The sequence below is a fragment of the Lucilia sericata genome, unplaced genomic scaffold, assembly GCF_015586225.1.
Source record: "Lucilia sericata isolate MDLA Ls3-8-SP2 unplaced genomic scaffold, ASM1558622v1 Contig000041F_arrow, whole genome shotgun sequence".
In the NCBI taxonomy this organism is placed as follows: domain Eukaryota; kingdom Metazoa; phylum Arthropoda; class Insecta; order Diptera; family Calliphoridae; genus Lucilia; species Lucilia sericata.
Window position 1 is genome coordinate 341,568 of NW_023994079.1, and position 24,106 is coordinate 365,673.

The 24,106-nt window shown below is 30.8% G+C and overlaps 1 protein-coding gene across 1 annotated transcript in view; it reads left to right on the plus strand.

Annotated features, from left to right (window-relative positions):
* The window catches only part of LOC119613913 (zinc finger BED domain-containing protein 4-like), an 82,779-nt gene that overhangs the window by 53,846 nt on the left and 4,827 nt on the right, over window positions 1-24,106 (plus strand). The gene's annotated exons all lie outside the window — the stretch shown is intronic.

Sequence of the window (24,106 nt, forward strand, 5' to 3'; positions counted from 1 at the left end):
TAAAATGGTTCAATTGATTTTGTGTTTGAATCATAAAAATGTATAATCAAATACGTATTTAACAACAACAAAATTAGAAACAAATAAAAATTTTGTGTGAAATCAATCAAAAATGAAACTTCAATAAATAAAATAATTGAAAACGAGGTTTTGGTAATTGAAATCGTTTTTCAGTTTAAATAAATATTAAATAAAAAAACTGAAAACTGAACTAGAACTAACTAGAACTGAACAAGAACTGAACTAGAATATTAAATAAAAATATAAAAATATAAATAAATTAAAAATTATAAATAAATATAAAAATATTCACTAATTTATTATTCATTTATTACATATTTTTCTTTTGTTTTGAAATAATCTTATTTAATATAAATAAACATACTGCATCAATATAGATTCTTTGTATTACTATAAGTAACAACAAATAGTCAAAAATATTTGTAGTACAACAGTTATTTGAGAGCAAGAAACAAATACAATACAGTATTCAACTCAAAACCATAAGCAACTGGTATTGTTTTTGTGGATAGAGTGGATGAGCACAAGCAAAAGCATACAATATCAGTTAAACTCATTCTCTCATTTATACTTATAGTATTAGGTACTCACCATGGTGTATTTGTTTTACAAATACTTTGTGGTGTACTACTGCACGTCTTTAATATATATATAAATTTAAAATATGTACAAATCAGAGATGCTCAAACACATACTACCATATACTAACATAGTTTTATTTGTGTTGGTAAAGCAGCAGAGAACAGAATTCAATTCAAAATAAAAGTATGCTAATAAAATGATTACAAACTATAAAGTATATGCTAATTGTCAAATATTTATTACGGATTTTGACAGCCAGCGTATATCAAAGTCTATATATAAAAAACTATCAACTATTCTCTCATGTTCTCCTACATTAATTCGGCTTTCTCAAAATTTTTTTGTTGAATTTCTGTGTGTATTTTAAAAACGTCGCGCACAGACCTTGCTTCGACAAGTGCTGATCAGCAACTGATTTGATTTTGTTTTTCAAGTTGAGAGCAAACCAACTGATATTGCTCATTATAAAAAGAAGAAGAATTAAATCTATAGTGTCAGCAGAATTTTCTTACCTTATCACGCGTGCTATGTAATGGCAATATTGAGCTCCTCTAGTATAAATAAAACTAAAATTTTTTTATAATAAGCAATATGATATGTATGAATAATTGTAAACAATATTTTTTAAACCAAATCTATAAATTTAAAATATATATGCATGAAATTTTTAATAAGCTACATGATATGTATGACTAATTATACACAATATTCTAATTTTTTTTAATATATACAAAAACAAAATTTATAGTAATATAATAATAATGAAAATACCACTTGAAAATGCACTTAAGCTACGTTCACACCTATGAAATATTTGACGTTTTTTATCAAATATTTGTTGGCTGTAATGTGAACACAAAATATTTTTGAAGAGCAAACAAAATATCAGCTGTTTTTCGTGAAACATTTTTATTTGTCAACCTACAAATATTTTCCCAATATGAACACAATGTGAACACAATGTGAACACCAAAAACGAAACATTTTGTTAATTAAATTACAATAGTTTTTTACAATTTCATAGAAATTTCTGCCTAAAAACAAAAAATTAAATACGTTTTTATTCATAATGTGCTTAAAATGAGTATTTCTGTTTTGACGTTTTGTTTGGAGAAGCTATGCCAAACACAATTCACTACATAGTGAAAATGTGTTTGCCCGATGTTCACACTACAACAAATAATTTCTTAAAACGATTGACGGATAAAACAGTGAAAAAACAAGATTTTGTTTGCAGGCAAAGAGGAAAGATGTCAAGCAAACTATTGCGAGTTCGCCAGTTTCTTCTATTATTTGAATAATAGAAGATTTGTGCCAAGCCACCCATTGAAAGTCCGCCCCTTATGCTCTAAATGTTCACATGAATTTCAAAGTTCTTCATGTAAAATTTGAAGATTCTAGCTCTAATAGTTTCTCAGATATACGAATTTTTCTATTTGATTCATGTGGGGGCTTCAAGCTCCCACATTGAGAATTTTGGAATTTAAATTGAGAAAACTCCAATTAAAATTGGGGCAGTTTCAAATAAAATTGAGAAAATTTTAAATGAAATTAAGAAAATTTCAAATGAAATTGAGAACCTTTTATTTATATAACACATTTTAAAAAACAAATAATAAAGAAATTCCAATGTTAATCCACCGATTGTCGAGGAACAATGATTGGTTTATCATGAATACTATGTAGGAATACCACTCATGCGATATGTGTTGGTAGTCTGAAAGTAAACAAAAAAATATTAAAATGTGGTCTGAATTTCCCGCTGATTAGGTTAAAAGTTCAGATCCCAGTATAAAGTATAAAAAGTTTCGTAGAATTTTTCGAAATGATTGTCAAAATGTTAAAATTTTAAGCTTTCACGGAACATTCATGTATTGCACTACATACATGTATATGGACATACAGTGGCGAGCAAAACTGGATACATGTTTAGCTAATAAGACTTAAAAATGCTATAAAACCCATAAAATAAAGGAAAAATAATAAAGTTTTCAATTTTAAATATTCAGTAAAGCAATATAAAAAGAAAACAAAATTAAATTCATGATAATTAAATATTAATCTAATAATTAAAACATATTTATAAATAAAGTCGAAGTATCCAGTTTTGCACGTTTTAAAAAAATTTTGATTTTTAATATTTTGTGCAAAGTCCTTTTGCTTTTATGACACTTTTTATACGTTAAGGCGTACTTTTGACCAAGGTCTCAATGGTCCGGTGCGGAATACTAGACCACTCCGTTTGTACTCTCGACCAAAGTTCTTTAAGATTTCTTGGTGCATTATCTAATTGCACAAGACGTTTTTTTAACAAAGCCCATAAATTTTCAATTGGATTGATTTCCGGGCATTGAGTTGGCTATTGCATCGTTTGAAAATTCTGCGCTGAAAGCCAATTCTTTACGATTTTTGCCGTATGCTTCGGATCCCCATCCTGTTGGAGTATAACCTCTGACTCTGGATATGCACATTCTTCCACAAAATCTGGAATATTGGATTGAAAATGCTCAAATAATCCTCCTTTTTCATTATAGCATCTAATTTTACTAAAGAACCGAGATTCTACCAAGTGAAACAAGCCCACACAATCAGACTACCACCCGCTTGTTTCACTCTTTTGTTTTACTTGGTGCTTTTTTAAGCTTTCATAAGGGCGGTGCCAGTAATATTCCTTGCCATCAGTATAGTTTTCGTTTCATCGGACCATATAACCCTTTTCCAGTCATCAACACTCCAATTTTTGTGGTTCTTGCTAAATTTAAGACGATCCTTCACACTTTTTTCTGATAACGCTGCACAGTGGGGCAGAATGGAAATTTTTTGGAAATAAATCTGGCATTTCTAAACGGCTGATCCGATCGGGATAAAATTCGGCATGAGCGTAGCCAAGGAGTATTCGAGTTTAAGTTTTGAAGATGAACCCCGCAGATGCCCCAGGGACGGAGCTGTGGCGGCTCAAACTAGGGTACCTATGACATGTAAAATTTTTAAACTCGTGCCATTTTTTTGTTTTTCACCCAAATATTTTATATTTTCTGAAAGCGCTCGACGAGATCTTGAAAAAACATGCTTGGACATACTACTTATCTCTTATAATATCCGAGTTATAGGCATTTAAAAATTTAGTGATACAAAATTTACCATACCTTGGTCCGCCTTTTTTTGAATACCGGGCGTAATTTTGGACCAAATGGACTCAATTTTTTCTTGTTAGTTAGACAACAAAATTTCCAATAATATACAAAAAATTTCAGATCAATATCATTTACAGATCCAAAAATATACGTTTTTTAATTTAAAAATTCAAAAAATTTTAGATTTTTGGCGTTTTTTTGCCAAAAATGTGTCTTAACTCTTTTATTAATAAAATAAAATTTTTATTAAGAACATATAACAATTTTATAGTTTTCTAAAAGGTATCTTTACGCAGAACGCTTTGGCGTAAAAAACTTGTCCTATTTTTTGAAAATGTTGCCACTGCGTCCTTCCGAATATGACCTATTTTTTATCAAAATTTCAACTTTGGGCGACATGTTCTAAAATCCCAAAGCTGGGATCAGAAAACTGAAAGCAGTTTTGGAAACCTCAATATGTTTTCTATTTACTCCAAAAGTATTTTCCCAGCCCTAAAAGAAATGTGGACTCTATGGGCAAAAATGTAAAAAATCCCATTTTTGGGATTTTCATTCCTATTTTTGGGAATTGCGGGATGCCCTTTGACCTTTTCAATTTTTTTTTTGCATTTTCTTATTTGAAATGACAAATTTAACAAGCGTTGAAGATTTCATTGAGTTTTGTTCATAAATAAAGATTCTGTCATATATTACATATTTGTTAAATTTCTAAAACTAAGATTAAATCAAAATTTTAATAGGGTCGCAGATAGCTACAACAATTTAGTCCATATTTATCCCTTAATATCTTTTTTTAGTTAGATATGGAAATTCTCGACCCTTTATTCATATTTATCCCTTAATATCTTTTTTTAGTTAGATATGGAAATTCTCGACCCTTTACAAAAAATTTCAAGCCAATATCTCAATTACATTCAAAAATATGTTCATTTAAACCTGTGTCCTTTAATTTCATCTTTTTCATATTTTAGTATTAAGTATGACAGAACATACATTTGATGTTGAATAAAATATTTGGACAATTTTTAAAAATTATTTAGTTAATTATTTTATTAAGGACTATAACATTGTATATACAATAAAAAAATTTATTATGAGCCACGCACAACAACACCTAAATCACCTCACACAAACCACCTTTCCCGCCCACCGAAATATAAAACACAATTTAATACAATATCATCAGTTAGTATAATAGCTTTTTTTATTTGAACTGTTTATCTTAAACATAATACAATTAATTCTTACAACCTACTTATATAGTTAATTCTTAACACTACTTATTTTCTATAAAATAATCTGTCATATCGGTATACATATCCAGAAGGTAATATAAGTCCTTTAAATCTTCCTCGTTTTGAGATGATAGAGTTTCATAACAAATCCATCTTTTTCGCATAGTTGAAAGAACAGGATCAGAAGATAGAAGTAAACTATTAAAAATATCTTCATTCTGTGATTGCCTGGAGCATTTTCTTGAGCTGAAAAGTTGAACATGCTTAAAATCTCGATTCCTCGCTTCCTGGGCTTCTTCTGTTAACTCTCCAATATTCGATTCAATTATTATTTGACCATGACACAATACTTTGTGTACTGTTGGTGTTAGTTCCCTCCATGGATACAGAGATACAAGTAATTTAGAAATTTCAGATGTATATTCCCCAAATCGATTTCCATTAATTTTATGTTTACTATTCAGTGCCATTAAAATAGTGTTAACTCTTCGAAGCAACTCCTTGTCGATTCCAGTTATTTTTGAAGTAATTTCAAAATCACGAAAAAACCTTCTCGCCGTATTACCGTCATTTGTACTACCGCAACTTGGAAGTGGTTTGTCGATGTTTAATCCCATCTGAACTTTAAATTCTTCTTGGATTCTGCTTTTTTCCGCAGCTCTCAGTTCTTTCAATTCTTCATTATTTTTTGTTGATTTAGTAAGATTCTCTGGCACACTTCTATATTTGAGGTCGTATGCTATGTGTAAAAAGTAATCCAAAAATCGTATTCTGGCATGAAGTGGTGAAATTCCGAAAGACAGGACTTCTTCATTAATACTTCTGCTTTTGTTTATATTTGAGAATTGCGACTTTTTCTCATTACATATTGAGCATCTCCAGAAGGAAGAAGTTTCTGTTATGGCATTGCTGACCTTTCCATCAATCATTGTTAAGCTTAGCTGATATGATACGTTAATAGAGAATTCCTTTATTTTTATGCAAATGGGCTCCAGTGCATTTATTTCATCTTTTAAATATTCCACTAAATCTTTTGTTGTTTTCTTTGACTCCTTTATATATTCAAATCCAATGGGTCTACAAAAATTTTTTGAACCCGGAGTTGTATTGATCCATATATCTTCAAATGAATTTCCGATGCTTGACGATGATGGATTAAGGGAATATGAACGAATTCGTAATGGCACTAATGATGACATAAATACACTTTTGTAGTCTGCTAATGTCCGACTTCCACAAGCTTGTTTGTATTCTGGAAGTGCTGATAAACCGTCACATCCCCACTTACACATTAAGACAACATCACAGTTATGAATTTTCCTTAGTTGGTCTTCTGAAAAGTCTGACACAATTCTTGATGCTGTGTTTTCGAGCAAAGATGATATATCAATACAAGCTTCCACATCATTAACAGCAATAGGTGATGGTAGGATAGTTTGTTTTTTTTCCTGGATCGCCTTGTATGATGGTACTTATTTCGACTGAGACCCAGTTCCAACATAAGCGCTATTGCTTCCTCTTCAGTAAAATTTGATTGTGATGTTGGAGTTGGTATACTTTCCACAATTCGCTTAAGTCGTTTTGGTGATGCATTAGGAAGAATAGTTGCAATATGTACGGCATCCATAGGTTGGTTTTCCTTTTTCAGCATTTCGTTAAATGTATCAGCAATTTCCTCATTTGAGATTGAAAAAAGTTTTTGTGTGACCCTCTTTTTTTTTGACCTTGAACATAAGTCTTCGTATGACTTGCAAGGCGCTCCTGCTGATGTGTTGTAAGTTGAGATTTCCGTAGTAGTTTCCATCCAACTACAAAATTTTAATCGAAATTTCTTTTGATTTCCATCCACAGACTTACTTTTTACATCAAAAAGTTTTAAAAAGTTTTCAATTTTTGATATGCCTGTTTTGTCTACTTTTCTACTATATGTAGTTTTTATATAATTTGAAACGTCTTCAATTCTTTCTGACCCTTTTGAAGATACACTCCATAAAACGGAACACAACTCTTCGTACTTTAATGTAATCTTCATTGTAGATTTATTAAATATGGTACTTAAAATCTGAGAAGTTTACTTATATACCAATTCTTGTCATTTCCGATACAGGTATTCCAAAGTAAAAAATTACGAAATGTCTACCTATTAACATTTAGGACTATATTACTATAACCTGTAATTCAGTCATTGACATTTCTTATTAGTGAATGAATCGAAATTACCATTACCTGTATATTTTTACCTACATGATCATAAACGAAACAGAACGAAATGATCTGTCGAAAAAATTTAGGTAAAAAATAGTTATAAATTTCTGAAAATTTAAGCATAATAGGACCTTTCAATTATAAGGATAAGCAAACAAATAGAAAATAGGTAAATATAAGATTAAAACATGTTCTGTCATATTTAATACTAAAATATTTAAAAGATGAAATTAAAGGACACAGGTTTAAATGAACATATTTTTGAATGTAATTGAGATATTGGCTTGAAATTTTTTGTAAAGGGTCAAGAATTTCCATATCTAACTAAAAAATGATATTAAGGGATAAATATGGACTAAATTGTTGTAGCTATCTGCGACCCTATTAAAATTTTGATATAAATCATAGTTTTAGAAATTTAACAAATATGTAATATATGACAAAATCTTTATTTATGAACAAAACTCAATGAAATCTTCAACGCTTGTTAAATTTGTCATCTCAAATAAGAAAATGCAAAAACAAAATTGAAAAGGTCAAAGGGCATCCCGCAATTCCCAAAAATAGGAATGAAAATCCCAAAAATGGGATTTTTTACATTTTTGCCCATAGAGTCCACATTTCTTTCAGGGCTGGGAAAATACTTTTGGAGTAAATAGAAAACATATTGAGGTTTCCAAAACTGCTTTCAGTTTTCTGATCCCAGCTTTGGGATTTTAGAACATGTCGCCCAAAGTTGAAGTTTTGATAAAAAATAGGTCATATTCGGAAGGACGCAGTGGCAACATTTTCAAAAAATAGGACAAGTTTTTTACGCCAAAGCGTTCTGCGTAAAGATTCTTTTTAGAAAACTATAAAATTGTTATATGTTCATAAAGAAAATTTTATTTTATTAATAAAAGAGTTAAGACACATTTTGGGCAAAAAAACGGCAAAAATCTAACTTTTTGGAATTTTTAAATTAAAAAACGTATATTTTTGGATCTGTAAATGATATTTATCTGAAATTTTTTGTATATTATTGGAAATTTTATTGTCTAACTAACTTGGCGGACCAAGGTATGGTAAATTTTGTATCACTAAATTTTTAAATGCCTATAACTCGGATATTATAAGAGATAAGTAGTATGTCCAAGCATGTTTTTTCAAGATCTCGTCGAGCGCTTTCAGAAAATATAAAAATCTTTGTATTTGGGTGAAAAACAAAAAAATGGCACGAGTTTAAAAATTTTACATGTCGTAGGTACCCTAGTTTGAGCCGCCACAGCTCCGTCCCTGGGGCATCTGGGGGGTTCATCTTCAAAACTTAAACTCGAATACTCCTTGGCTACGCTCATGCCAAATTTTATCCCGATCGGATTAGCCGTTTAGAAATGCCAGATTTATTTCCAAAAAATTTCCATTCTGCCCCACTGTGCGCTGGTGTTTTCTGCTTTACGGCTGATATAAGGCCAATTCTACGAAGAGCTCCCCGGACTGCCCATTCACTTAAGGACTTATTTATGGCGACTATAGCCTGTTTTTTGTATTTTTACCTGTTTGGGTGTCAATAAACGCTCCATAGTTCTGGCATCTCTCTCCGAAAGCAAACACGATCGACATTTCTTAACTTCTGGTGTGCTCATATTTTTCTTTTTCGCACTTGTAGCACTCTTCGGTGGCAAATTCCTAACTTCTTGGCAATTTGACGAGCACAGTAATTATTTTTTGTCATTTCGACCATTTGGTTTCCCAATAAACTTGATATTTTTCTAATTAAAACTAGAAAATTAAAATATTTGCAAAAAAATTACAAATATGACTCAAAAATGGTAACTGTTTGTTTTGATGCTTTCTTCAAAGGTAAATTAAGTAGCAGTACTCAAATTCATTGTTATTTTTAAATTTACTTGTGTTGCTAGATTAATTAAATTTAAACGTGCAAAAGTGGATACATAGACTTTTTTAATAAAATTAGCTAAAACTTGAGATAAAGTTTCAATATTCGCGAATTTTCTATTGTTTTATTTTCTTATTCTTCCATTGCTTATTTTAAAACCAATATAAAATTATTGTTTAATATTTTCTGGATTTTATTGGGTTTTTAACATACACTTGATTGATATGTATCCAGTTTTGCTCGCCACTGTACATATTTATTTGCAAATTAAAAATTAAAATTTCCTGAAAATCATTTGTAATTTTCTCAATTTAATTTGAAAGTTCGCCAAATTCAATTGGAATTTTCTCAATTTCAATTCAAAATTCTCCATTTCAATTGTACTTTTCTAAATTTCAAATGGAAATTCGCATTTTCATTTAGAATATTCTCAATTTGAAACTGAATACCTCAAATTCAATTGAAATTTTCTCAATATAAAATGGATATTCTTAATTTTATTTAGAATTCTCTCAATTTAAATTCTCAATTTAATTTAGAATTTTCTAAACATCAACGTAAAATTCTCAATTTTATTTGGATTTTTCCCAATTTTAAATTAAAATTCTAAATTTGATTCAGAATTTTCTCAATTTCAAATTGAAAATCACAATTTTAATTGGAATTTCCTTAATATGAAATGGAAATTCTCAATTTCATGTGGATTTTTGTCGATTTAATACGTAATATTCTCAATTTCACTTTAAAATGGTGTAGACTATAGACTGGACTATAGACTAGACTATAAAGTAGAGTATAGACAAGACTATAGACAAGACTTTAGACTAGACTTTAGACTAGACTATAGACTAGACTATAGACTAGACTTTAGACTAAACTATAGACTAGAGTCTAGAGGGGCATTTCAAAAATTTTCGAGCAGATTTTGTACTTTACCCTCTTCGATTTCGATGAAATTCGGTACACACATTCTTCATGTAAATACGAAATTTGAAATTCTCCAAAAATTTCTATATTTTCTATATTGTTGAGTACACAATAGGCAATCTTATGTGAAGGAATAAAGAAAATGGAAGGTAAATTTTTTGAGATATCCTTGACTAAAGGACGTTGTTTGATGTCATCATCCTCACGTTAAAAATGTAATATTTTAAATAAAATATTGGGGACTAAACGATTAAAATCGGATAAATAATTAAAAAAATATAGGTGAAATTTAATACTTGTTGAAAAAAATTCAAAATCCTACTTTTTTGTTCGAAAATTTTTGAAATTACCCTATATATAGTATGTTGTTGTCAACCAATTAATAACAAAATAAACAACAAAAATGCTTCAAAGGGCAAACAACCAATAGAGAGCGAGAGCTGCGAGTTCAGCATGGGCGTGATGTTGATGAGGTTGGCATCTCACCAATGTGTTAGCACCCTAAAGAACTTGGTGGAAAGTATCCCTCCTCCCTGGGACGGCGCTAGGCTGGGACTGGCAAAGAAGAGCGAGCTTCCGGTGCTCCTAAAGTCCACTGTCTACATAAAAGGATGGGGCAGTAAACTGGCTAATGAACGTATACTGGAAATTCTTGGAGGTCAGAATGCTGAGCTGGCCGTGGAAAAATGGGATGTCTTTTACAGGAAAGAAGAACCTGAGGGAACTTTATTTGTAATAGGTATCGAGCAGAAATCCATGACTAGTCTTGCCAAGAATAAAGGTAGGGCTTACTTCGCCTCTAAATCTGTCATATTCAAAATTGGGAAGGTGCCGATTGGAAGGGCTGCTACAACAAGCCTCGAAAAGGACACTAAAAAACCTAAGACCACAGCATCAGTATCCACTACTGATAACGTTGAGGAGTCAAATCCTAAAATCGAGGAATTTACCATTAACTCGCTAGAAGAAAGTGTAGTTGCCCTTTCCAAAATTGGGAAGGCGCCGATTGAAAAGGCTGTCAAAACCGGCCCCGACAAGGACACTAAAACACCTAAGACAGTACCCAAAGCATCATTAGCAAGTACTAGCAATGTTGAGGAGTCAAATCCTAAAAGCGAGGAGGAAATCACTCACCCGCCAGAAGACAGAACAGCAGTGCTCTCCAGAATTGGGAATGTGTCTATTAAAAATACTGCTATTCCTGATAAGGACACCGCAGTGCCATCAACAGTACCCACTGCATTAATAGCCACTTCAGGCTATCCGGAGGAGTCAAATCCAAAGAGCGAGGAGGTGAACACCAACTCGCTGGAAGATAGTTTAATGGATGACCATGATTGAGGTTATCCAAATAAACCTCCATCGGAGCGAGACAGCTACCAACGCTCTGATGGCTAAAATCAACACAGGTCAAATACATATAGCTTTAATCCAGGAACCTTGGATGATTCGCAACAAGGTTTCTGGATTAAATCACGTGAACTTCCAACTTTTCTACGCTGATACAGGATCTCGCCCGAGAACATGTATCTTATGTCACAAGAACTTATGTTTTCTCCTCTCAACAGGATTATCAACATCGGATGCAACGGTGCTGAAGCAAGGTCGTGGCAACATATTCCTTGCATCTATTTACCTCCCTTTCGATTCTCCGACACTACCACCAACGTCGGATCTGATGAAACTGGTTGAAGAGGCACAAAGAAAAAATAAGAAAATTGTAATAGGTTGTGATGCCAACTCGCACCATGTAGCTTGGGGTAGTACAAACACCAATCGCAGGGGACAAGCCCTCATGGATTTCCTTAATACTAAAGACTTGGTAACATTGAACTTAGGTAATAAAGCTACCTTCGTCAATAGAATCAGAGAAGAAGTATTAGATATAACTATATGTTCAGAAGAGCTTATAAACGAAATTCAGGATTGGAGAGTTTCGGACGAGCACTCCTTTTCTGATCATCGGTACATAAGATTCAAAATACTAAGGCCACCACCAAAGCCGATAAAGTTTCGGAATAAGTCTAAAACTAATTGGACAATGTTCGGGACCTTACTAAAGAACCGTTTAGGTCAGGACACTTTTCAATGTCGAAATAAAGAGGATATAGATGCCAAAGTGGAAACGTTCACAAGTGCCCTGGTTGAATCGTTCGAGGACAGCTGCCCTCTGCGAGAGCGGAGATCTGCCCAGGAAAAACCCTGGGTAACTGGGGAGATCCGGAACCTTGGGAAGACTCTTCGCAAACTATTTAACCGGGCACGGCGTAAAAAGACCGCAGTATACTGGGATGAGTATCGTAATAAACTTGGTGAATATAAGAAAATCGTTCGAAAAGCCAAACGAGACTCCTGGAAACTTTTCTGTGAACAGGTAGATAGCGTAAATGACGTATCGAAGATAAAAAAAATTCCTATCCAAAACTCATGTCCAACCGGAATTTATGATCGATGAGACGGGCAGGAGGCTTGAGGATATGGAGGAGACAATGAAACTCCTAATGGATTTTCATTTCCCACCCGGTATATCGAATAACATAGATGAACCGATATTGGAGGAAGGGGAGGGTAACACGGAAATGGTTATTACAACTGACATGGTTAAAGGGGCAATCAAGAGCTTTGCTCCCTATAAAGCTGCAGGGCCGGATGGAATTTTCCCGGCACTTTTGCAGATGGTGGCGGGACTGGTTTCCGTACATCTGTCACAGATATTCACTGCATGCTTAAAATTGGCATATACCCCAGTTAAATGGCAGGATGCAAGGGTAATATTTATACCCAAACCAGGGAAACCTAGCTATGCGACACCTAAGTCCTATCGACCGATAAGTCTTACGTCCTTCCTACTTAAAACTTTGGAACGGATAGTCGATAGCATGCTTAAAAGCAGTATACCATACAAAGACCTTAAATATAAGCAGCATGCTTATGTAAAGGGACGATCGGTGGAAACCGCTTTAAATGAAGTTGTCCACTACATAGGTGAATCTTTCGATAGCAAACTGTATACACTGGCGGTATGCATTGACATCGAAGACGCTTTCAATAACGTGCACACTGATACCCTTATCCAATCCCTAGACCAGTTTTATGTTGACCGGGTGCTCCGTAACTGGATCAATTACATGCTAAGGAACAGATGGATAAGCTGCGAGATGTACGATATAACTATCAGGAAAAAGGTATTTCGCGGTATACCACAGGGTGGCATTTTGTCACCTTTACTCTGGGTTACCACGATTAATAGCCTCCTAAGGATCCTAACCGAGAAAGGACTTAGACCTGTCTGCTATGCAGACGATGTCGTAATACTTTTTAAAGGGAAAGGATCCAAATTACTTGTGTAGAAGAGCTGAGGAAGCTCTGAATACGGCCTTGAGCTGGGCTCAACCGAGAGGCCTCAATGTTAACCCGGCGAAGACGGAAATCTGTCTTTTCACAAGAAAGACAAAAATTTCTACATATACTGAACCTTGCTTCCGATATGTAGGAGAACCATAGGCATGAAATGGGGTCTTAGTCCTACTATGACAAATTGGCTTTATAAATGTGTAATTAGACCAATTCTAGCTTATGCTTCAATAATCTGGTGGACTGCTTTGGACAAAAAGTGTAATATCAAACTACTACAGGGAATTCAGCGTACATGCTGCTTGGGTATAAGTGGTGCCATGTGTACTACTTCAACCAAGGCTCTGGAAACGTTGCTAGATATTCCACCCATTGAAACATATATAAGATATGAGGCGGCGCTTACAGCCGAACGGCTCTCTACTTTAGGCGAACTGGCCAAAAACGGTTATAGGACACGTCATCAATGTATACTGGACACATTGGAAGGTTATACACATTCATCGGACGTGCCTGATCGCATACCAGACACTGAATATGTCGGAAACTTTGAAACGCTAATCCCAGATAGAATGTCTTGGTCAAGCGGAACATTAGAGCAAATACCAGTAGGAACCCGTTGCTACACGGATGGCTCTAAATTAGGGGACAAAGTGGGCCTGGGGTTCTATATTGAAGACCCAGAAACAGAAATATACCACCGTTTACCTAATCATAACACAAGCTTCCAGGCAGAAGTACGAGCAATAACGGAATGTGTAAATTGGATTAGAATAAATATGGCGCCCACAGGGCTTAATATATTTACCGACAGCCAGAAGGCAATTTGTGCGATATCAGGTGATAGAATTAAATCTAAGACCGTATTGGATTGTAAGAAAGCTTTAACTGAATACTCTCCCAGAGGTAAGGTTCATATCATATGGGTACCAGGCCACTCGGGAGTAGTCGGCAACGAAAGGGCGAATGTAATAGCTTTAAAGGGAAGGGAGCACGATGTAGTTAACCTGACAAACGCAAAACCATTCGACGCAACAAAAGCTGAATTAAAAATATGGATGAGAGAATCCCATAAGGCCTCTTGGAATAATGAAACGGTGGGTAGAACCACAAAGATTCTATGGGTGACCCTGATGAGAGCAAGACGAGAAATCTTCTCAAAACGAGCAAGTCTGGGGTTAGTATGATGGTACGTATTCTGAGTGGACACACAGGATTACGAGCACACCTATACAAAATTGGACGTGCGGATTCAGACGAATGTAGAGCATGTGGAGAGGACAGTGAAACTCTGGAGCACTTTCTTTGCCATTGTCAGGCATTCGTCGAAGTTAGATCCAATTATCTTGGAAGTGATGTTATTCCGGAAATAACATTCTTAACCAACACCGATTGGAAGATTCTTAGGAATTACGTCCAGGAAACTGAGTTTCTGAACGTGGAAAAATAATACATTCAGTGAACAATTTTTTTTTTTTTTTCTTGAATTGGAGCGCACAACAGGCCCGATAGTGGCCTAGGTGTATTTCTTCGGATTTGATGTAGTATACATCCTCCTATCAACCTAACCTAACCTAACAACAAAAATAATAATTATCTTTAATTTACCCAATTGCTTAAATTTCTATTCTAAATGTCACAACTACTTTGTCTCAGATATCTATCTATAAAAAATAAAACCAGTCATTTTAGCGACTACATATTTACATTTTTGTATTAGGTGATAACACTCTTTTTCAGAAAATAAACAAAGAACAGCGGTTATTTGACGCTGTTTGATCTTACATTTGGTTTGCAAGATCAAATAATTATTTTGCCAAAATGATGTAAATTATTTGACTTTTGGTGTTCACATTGATGAAACAATGAAAAAATATTTATTTGCCAGCAAATCAATTTGTTTTATGAAAATCATCCGCATTGCCGTTTGTTAATATGAAATATCTTATGTTCAGATTCGTCAAACAAAGTTTTTTCAATCGTGTTATATATTAATATTATACACTTTTATTATATAAATTTAATTTTAAACCAAATAAATATAGTAAAAATTAAAACAAATTGGTAAATTGGTTTTCTTGCATTAAATTATACCATATACTGTGACTGTAAAACATGTGTATGTTTGAATCATATTATTTTTGCACTGTTTGATAAAACAATACCATCAAATATTTGTTCAAGTCTGAACATGAAATTAATATTGCGTTTGTTTGACGCAACTTCAAAAATATATTATTACAAATATTGAGGGTGTAGTGTATGCATATTGTAGAGTACAAATACATACACTCTAATTTAGTGCAAGCATACAATGTATTGGGTTGCACTAAATTATTACAAAGTCTTAGTTTGAACCAGGGATGGCAAATTTGGTACGATGGTACTTTTTTTGATACTATTTGATGTTCAAAAGTACCGTGATACTCCCGAGTCTTATTTGATACTCTCAGGCCAATATCTCAACCTCCGGTTATCGTTTAACAGGTGGATATACTGCCGGTTAAAATTATTTTTGTATGTAAAATGTCAATTTATCGTTATGATAAAACATAATCAGACAATGAGAAAATGGGGGTCCAAGTATCTTTAAAAGTTCAAATTTGAAATTCTAAGAATGTTTTGAAATCTAGTTTTAAAAGCCACTTTTTAGAAGTATGTTTTGCAAATAACAATGCAGCTCATTTCGAATTTTTATCTTGATTGACATTATATGAATATTAATCTAATTAAACTCCATTGTTAATATTGTATGAAAAAATTACCAAAAATTTCAATTTTGAAAAAATATTTGACTTTAAAACTAATTATTTCCAAATGATAGAAGCTCGAAGGACTCAATTTCTATCTAATATAAAACGATATGTTTTTAAATTAAGAATTCAACCATAGATAATAAGAGAAATTTTTGGTGAAAATTATTTGGACTTTAAAGCAAATTACTGTTTCATGTCATGGATGGTCTTATGTATGGTCTCATGTGTAGAATTTGATATGACTATTGATTTTTTAACAAATGAACACCTATGTACATCGAATTTTAATTTAATAACACATATGTATATAAGGGTGGCCCCAAAATGGAAATTGCTGATGTTCCCACCGAAAATGAAAATTTAGTTCATTCTAAGATACCATTTCTCAAAATTTTTGTCCTGACGTCAATATTTTGTGAGCTGGATCAAAGAATAAAAAGGTCCTTTTTAGGGTTTTTATGTTATTTTTTTCACATTTTTGACAAATAAACCATATGCAAATTTAGTATCATTTGAAAGGTCCTTGGGAGACGATTTCAATGACATACACAAATTTGTATACAACACCAAAATGATTACAAATGTCGTAATTTTTCGGGAAATTTTAAGTTTTTCATATTTTTACATAGAAATATATAATGTAATTAATTGAAATTATTATATTATAAACCTCACCGCACCTAAATTTCACCGAAATGGTTTTTTCTGTTTTTCGAAATTCTTTATATTTTGTATTTTATCTTAATATTTTAAACTCTATTTTGTCCCAGGTATTCTGTTAGCTATATTTATCTAACATACTTAATATGTACATCAGCATACGCGTAATTTCATTAGCTTTACAATAGTATATAACACTTTATTCTATTATTCTATTATCAATCAAATTTTTCAGTTTAACTATTTACCAATGTCGGTTTTTTCTAAATGTTGATTTTTTCGAATATCAAATAACCCGGTTTTTAACTTTTTAAAAGCCGGTTTCGAATACTTTTATTTGCTTTGTATTCAAAGATTACTTCAATTAAATTTTGAAATAAATAATAATACCTGTCTAAATTTTAAAATATTCGAGTCAAGAAACTAGAGTATATTTTTCTAAAGCACCTTTGGTTAAACTTTTTTGATTTTCCTAATTAATTCCTAATTAATTTATTTGTAAAATTGATTGGAATAACTGTTGGATAAAATTTTATCAATCTTAAGATTATATTCCAATTACAATAATTAATTTGGCGCTGAAATATTATAGCAGTGTTGGAATGCCTATGAAAATTAACTAAACAGGGACTTTAGAATAAACTAGGATTATGATTCTTCCCAATTTTTTACATTAAAGAAATAATGTTTATTTTAAAAAATCAGTTCGGGTCATAATTTTTTTTTTAATTAAACTAGATGTTTTTATGTATAATAAAAATCCGTTTTCTCGCAACTCAACTAACTTTTAATGCATTATAAGTTAGCTTTTTCTCAGCTAGTTGTGGTTGACTCTTAGATTATTTTTAATGAAGCCAACTGACTATTTTAACATGGGGGTGTCATTGGCAGTAGTCAATTGACTCTGCATAACTTTTCAACTAACTTAAAATCAGCTATGTAATGGTTAGCTTAAAGTTAGCAGTTTTTTAACTAACTTAAAGTTGGTTATTCAACGGTTAGCTTAAAGTCGGCTAATTTTTGTGTAACTTAAAGTTATTTATTAAAGTTTTCTAATTTTTAACAGATCTATAATTATTTATAGAAGAGTTTTATTAGCAATAAGACCTTTTTAGAATTAAACTGTTAGTAAATTGCCTGAAGGTATAAAAGTCTTTTTTAACCTTTTTGGAAAATTTTAATATTGAACGCATTTTCATTTTTGAAACTATTTTCTTTATTTAATTTAGGTAAAAAGTATAAAAACAAAAAAATATATTTTTATAAAAAAAAAAACAAAACAAATAAGTAATTCATTCATAACATACTTAGTTAAATTTAAAATACACACATATATAGATTTTCTATTTTTTACACATTCTGCATGACTTTGGCGTTTCTTAATAACTTTCAAGGTATCTGTTATATTTTTTCGTCATCATCAGACCCAAGCAATCGACAAGCATCTATTCAAAATTAATATATATGTAATTGGAAATATATGTACATTTCTTTATAATGTGCTTTGATCCTAACCCTAAAAGCCTAAAAGCAATATAAATAAAAATCTCACTTAACGATTTTGAAGATTCTTACTACAACAGTTTTCCACATATACAATTTGTTACATATGAGAGATGCCACGCAAATAATCTATGAAAAATTTTTATAAACTAATAGTTTACCAGATGCAAAGTATATTAATAAAGTAGCGACATCTCTTGTTGTACAACAACATCTACAACAACCACATGTATTTTGTTTTTGGAATAATTTAAGATTGTGTCAAAATAAAATTTCCTTGAACAACAATGTGAAAAAAACATAAATAAAAAATATTACTTTTAAGTTAAAAATATTAACGATTTAATTATATTATTATATATTATAAAATTTATTACACTTTTAAACTACTTTAAAACCACTTTTAATTCACTTTTTCAACTTTTCACAAATTTTAACAAATAGCAAAACACAATTTAAAAATGGCGACGTAAACAATGTTAACAATTTTCAAAACAAACTTTGACAATTTGCTTCATTTATCTAGTTTAAAAAAAATAGTCAGCTGTTCAAGTGATGCTACTTTATTAATTTACTTTGACCAGATGTACAAAATTTTGTATTTAAATCATATGGGAGGTGCCAAGCCCCCAATTGAAAGTCCGCCCGTTATTCTCTAAATGTTCACATGAATGTCAAAGTTCTTCATGTAAAATTTGAAGATTCAAGCTCTTATAGTTTTCAGATATACACATTTTTCTATTTAATTCATATGGGGGCTCCAAGTCCCAAAATGAAAGTCCGCATTTTTTCCAAAATGTTCAGATGAATATTAAAGTTCTTCGAGCTAAATTTAAAGAATCTAGTTCTATGAGTTTCCCAGATAAACCAAATTTTGTATTTAATTCATATGGGAGGTGGCAAGTACCCCATTAAAAGTCCGACCGTTATTAAATGTTCAGATGTATGTCAAAGTTCTTCATGTAAAATTTGAAGATTCTAGCCCTAATAGTTTTTCAGATATACGAATTTTTGTATTTAATTCATATGGGGGCTCCAAGCCCTCCAGATGAAAGTCCGAAAATCCTCCCTGTTTTTTTACAAAATGATCAGATGAATATTAAAGTTCTTCATGCAAAATTTGAAGAATTTAGTTGTATTTATTTGCATTATAAACGAATTTTGTAATTAATTTGTATGGGAGGTACCGCTAAACGATAAACGATTTTGTGTATATAATTTATATGGGAGGTGCCACGCCCTTTACTGCTAGTCCGCCTACTTTTTATCCTAAATAATCATATTGACTCTAAAGTGGCTCCGACAAAATTTGAGGATTCTAACTGTTATATTATCTCAGATATACTGATTTAATATTTTCTTAATATGGGCGTGGCTCCTCGCCCACTTGAAATTTCAAAATAAGCGTATAACCTCTTCCGGATATACAGGAATACACTGTGCAAATTTATATATATATATATATATATATATATATATATATATATATATATATATATATATATATATATATATATATATATATATATATATATATATATATATATATATATATATATATATATATATATGTATTGCTTACCTGTTAACGCTTGGAAGAAAGTTTGTCTCACTGTCCATGCACACCCTCAACATAAACTTCCATACATAAAGTCTATTTTTAAAATACAATTCCAATTTTTTCATTATTGAGGGGTTTTTTCCACATTGCTTTTCCTTCATGTTCGTGATTTTGCTAGTTGCTTGAATTCTATTCTGCTCTCACAGCGTAAATATCGTCTGCGACTACTCTCACACATGAATTAGTGTTGCCATTTGCAATAATTTAATTTCTTCCATATTTCAATTAATTTAAAAATAATTTATTTTTTCAAATGTTATGAGTATTAAAATGTTATTATATCTTTAATAAAAAATAAATAGCTATAAGAAAAACTAAAACATACAGCTAATAGTAGCAAAAATATGTATTTTAAAGTATTTTAGTATTTTTTTCATACATTTTTTTACATACATAATTATTTACTTAAATAACACTGTGATACAAAAGTGAAGAAAAATAAAATGCAGGCGTTCTCATATACCAATTCCATTTCGTTATAGTCCATAGAGTACGAATATATTTTTAGTTTTCCCCTATCACTTCGTTAACTTTTTAAGAGCAAAAGATGCGAAAAAGAGCCATTTTTGAAGTTTTAAATTTGAAAAATCATAAGTTTAGTAGTTTTCATCCGATATTTTTTTTAATGATACAAGTGTTGCCTTTTAATCCAAAAAAAGAAATCCAAAATTTATGGTCAAATGTCTGAGTTACGGTCGTTTAAGTAAAAAAACTCACACTTTTTTAAAAAAAATTTCATTTTCATCATGCTCTACTTTGGCCATGAGGCAGTGAGTTGAAGAATCGCATAAAGGAAGGTTTCTAAAACTTGTTATTTCATAAAAATCTATGAAAAACTGGATGATTTATGCCAATTTTTCTAATAGCATGTTCCTCGAATTTTTGGTTTTCTCCATACAAATTAATTTTTGTATAAAAATGTTTATAAACATTTTTTAAACTTGTTACAAAGAAAACCAGAAACATGAACGTTTTTGTATGGAAGAAATATGCAATATTTTTATAAAACTTAGAACAACTCATAACCTTTTTCATCGATTATTATAAATTGATCATCATTGGAAACCCAACTTAATGTGCCTTTTTTCAAATGTAATAAAAGCTAAAGTTATTGCTTCATGGCCAACGTAGAGCAGTATGAAAATTAAAAATTGTGAAAAAAGTGTGAGTTTTTTTACTTAAATGGCCCTAACCAAGACATTAATCATAAATTTTTGATTTATTTTTTTGTGTTGAAAGACAACACTTGTATCTTTAAAACAAAATATCCAATTTGAAAATCGGTTGCAAACTACCAAACATATATTTTTTTAAAGTTAAAACTTCAAAAATAGCTCTTTTTCACACCTTTTGCTCTTAAAAAGGAACTAAACGAAGTGATCGGGAAAAATTAAAAATATATTCCTACTCTATGGACTATAACGAAATGGCATTGGTATATGAGAACCCCTGCATTTTTTTGCTGTATCACTGTGTAATTAAAACAATATTTAATATAACAAATATTAAAGAAATAGATATATTCATTTATAAAATATTTAAAACAATAAATTAAGAATTGTAAAAAAAGGCCCTTACACTCATAATTTCAAAAAGCAGGCATGCCTTAAAAGTCTCATTGTAAACATTCAAGATTTTACGAAGGGCATTTAAAAGAAAATTGAGAAAAGCCAAGGGGGAAAAGTCTCAATGTAAAAGAGGACTATTAGTGTGTTATTTTCGTAGTCGAACACGAAATTTTGAGGCAGTGCTGCATTATATTGTAGTCAACTTATAGTCAGTCTACAAAAGTAAAAGTTAACTAAAAGTTAAGTAAGTGGATGGTAGTATTTGGTATTTGTTTATATTTGTGTGTGTTGTTTATGGAGTAATACTTTCACTTTCTGAAGTATGTCACTATTGTAAACTGACCTAAGTGTTGGGAATACAGAATATGTGACATCTAGAACACTTTTAGTGTATGTTTTATTCAAGTGCAACAAAATAGCATTGAGGACATTTTTATTCTAATTATTTGGAGTAGAGTTTAAGTTATTGAGTGAGTTTAGAAAGTCACTCATAGAATTAGAAAATTTATTAGTATATAAGACCGAATTTAAATAAAGAAAGCATCAATCTTATTTTTGATCATAAAACATAAAGAACGAGTTCTTCATTCTTTACATTACGTATGATCATTTTATTTGTATTTCATTATCGTAACAAAAACAAAATGCATTAAAATTTTTACTTAAAGGATTCAAACGCTATCTGGAATCATTATATTCATAATAATACTACTTTTAATACATAAATTATTTAATTTTTACATGATGTGATAAGTGAGGTAAGACAACACAATATCTTTTGTTGTCCAGAACAACGATATATTTAACTTTCTATCAGCATTTTAGTTCATAATTTTTGATTTGAAAAATTTTCGTTTGAAAATACAAATAACTTTTTTTCATAATAAAAATAAATAAATTAATTTCGACACAACCCATAGACTTTTTAAATAAACAAATAAAAATCAGCCAACTTGATAATTGCACTTACTTAGTGCATCCTGAATTTTTAATAATTTTTATTTTTTTTTTTTATTTTTTTTTAATTTGTTTATTTTTTTAATGTACCTTCTTTTTTGCTCAAACGAAAGCTTATACAATTTCCTTTAAGATCTTTATTGTCGCTTAATGGGATGCGAGTGGGATATCTATCAAAAAAATTATTTTTTGAATCAAAACTATTTTGAACAAGTTTTGCTAGGACCAATAGGTGAAAAGTTACACTCATTTAAAAAAAACCCCGTATGACCTCTAACTCCGGCTGTTCTTGACCGACACAGAGCTGGACTACTAACTAATAATACTATCTTTGGTGCAAATTTCATCCAAATCGATTTTTTAACTTAGGTCAATTGACACGAAATTTCCCATATAAGATATTTAATATTAAAATAACATATTTTTAAAACCACATTTTTTAAATACAATTTTATTAATTTCCTATAGCTTTGGACCTAATTATTCTGTACTCTTTTAGTTATTAGCACCAGGTCTTTCTATGACCTATCATATGATACTAATATTCTTAAAATTGAGCATGCCGTTCCCAATATATTGAACTTAAATAGATATTTTTTGAACGTGTATAACTCCTTAATTAGAAGAGAGTAAACAGAAAATAATATTGTAGCATTAGTCTTAAAAGCAATATCCCGTTTAGGGTCGTGTTCCTATCATTAGTCACTGTAAATAATTTTAAAAATAATCCATGACTTAATAATTTCAGATCTTTATAGACGGTTTAATTCCAAGTTATATTAATGTTTTAAAAAATTTCCATGAAAGCTAATGTTTTTCTTGATCCAAAACTATAAATAAATTAATTCATTTTTAATTATTAGAATTTTTGTAGAAAACAGTAGCTAATATTGTAACCCCTATTAAAATACTTCCAGTCGAATTTAAATATAATAAGAAGGGATCTGGTAAGTTATATAAGTCTTATTTCATTACATACGCGGTTCCATTAAAAATGTAGATTATTTGCAGAAAATGTAAAAAATGAATCTGACCGTTTAAACTTTGGTGTGATATGTACTGGCCATAAGAGAATTCTATTTTTATTGCTTCCTAAAGTATAACAGATAATTTCAATAAATACAAAAGTATGTAAATTCAATATTAATTATAATATTATTTTTGTTTATTTCGTTGAAGGATTAATGCGTTCCAAAATATAACTCTTACAATTTGATGGACTGATCATAAAATTTATTAAGAACTACAAAAATATTTTAGAGTCCAATGTTTTACAACTTTTGGAAGTGTACCAATCAACAGTTGCAAGATTAACACAGATTCCCTGGAAATTATCTAATCATATGGTAATAATTCAAATTTTTTCATACATATATTACTTTTTTAAATTAGTTGTTAAATTAATTATTTTTTCTATTATTTCAATAAAAACTATAAAATTTCATTTTATTTAGATTTATTTTTATAGATTTTATGTTGGTATCAGTGTTGTAAATTTAGCATTTTTAGTGCTAAATTAAGCACTTTTTAAACTCATTTAGCACCCAAAAATATAATCTAGAACCTAGCATCTTTTTTAGCATTTTCAAATGTTTTTGGCACTTTTTTAGCACATTTTAGGATTTTTAGTACATATTCTTGTATGCCAATTTTACTTGTTCTTCTGTAAAAATATGGTTAAAAATGAATTATTAATTAATTATG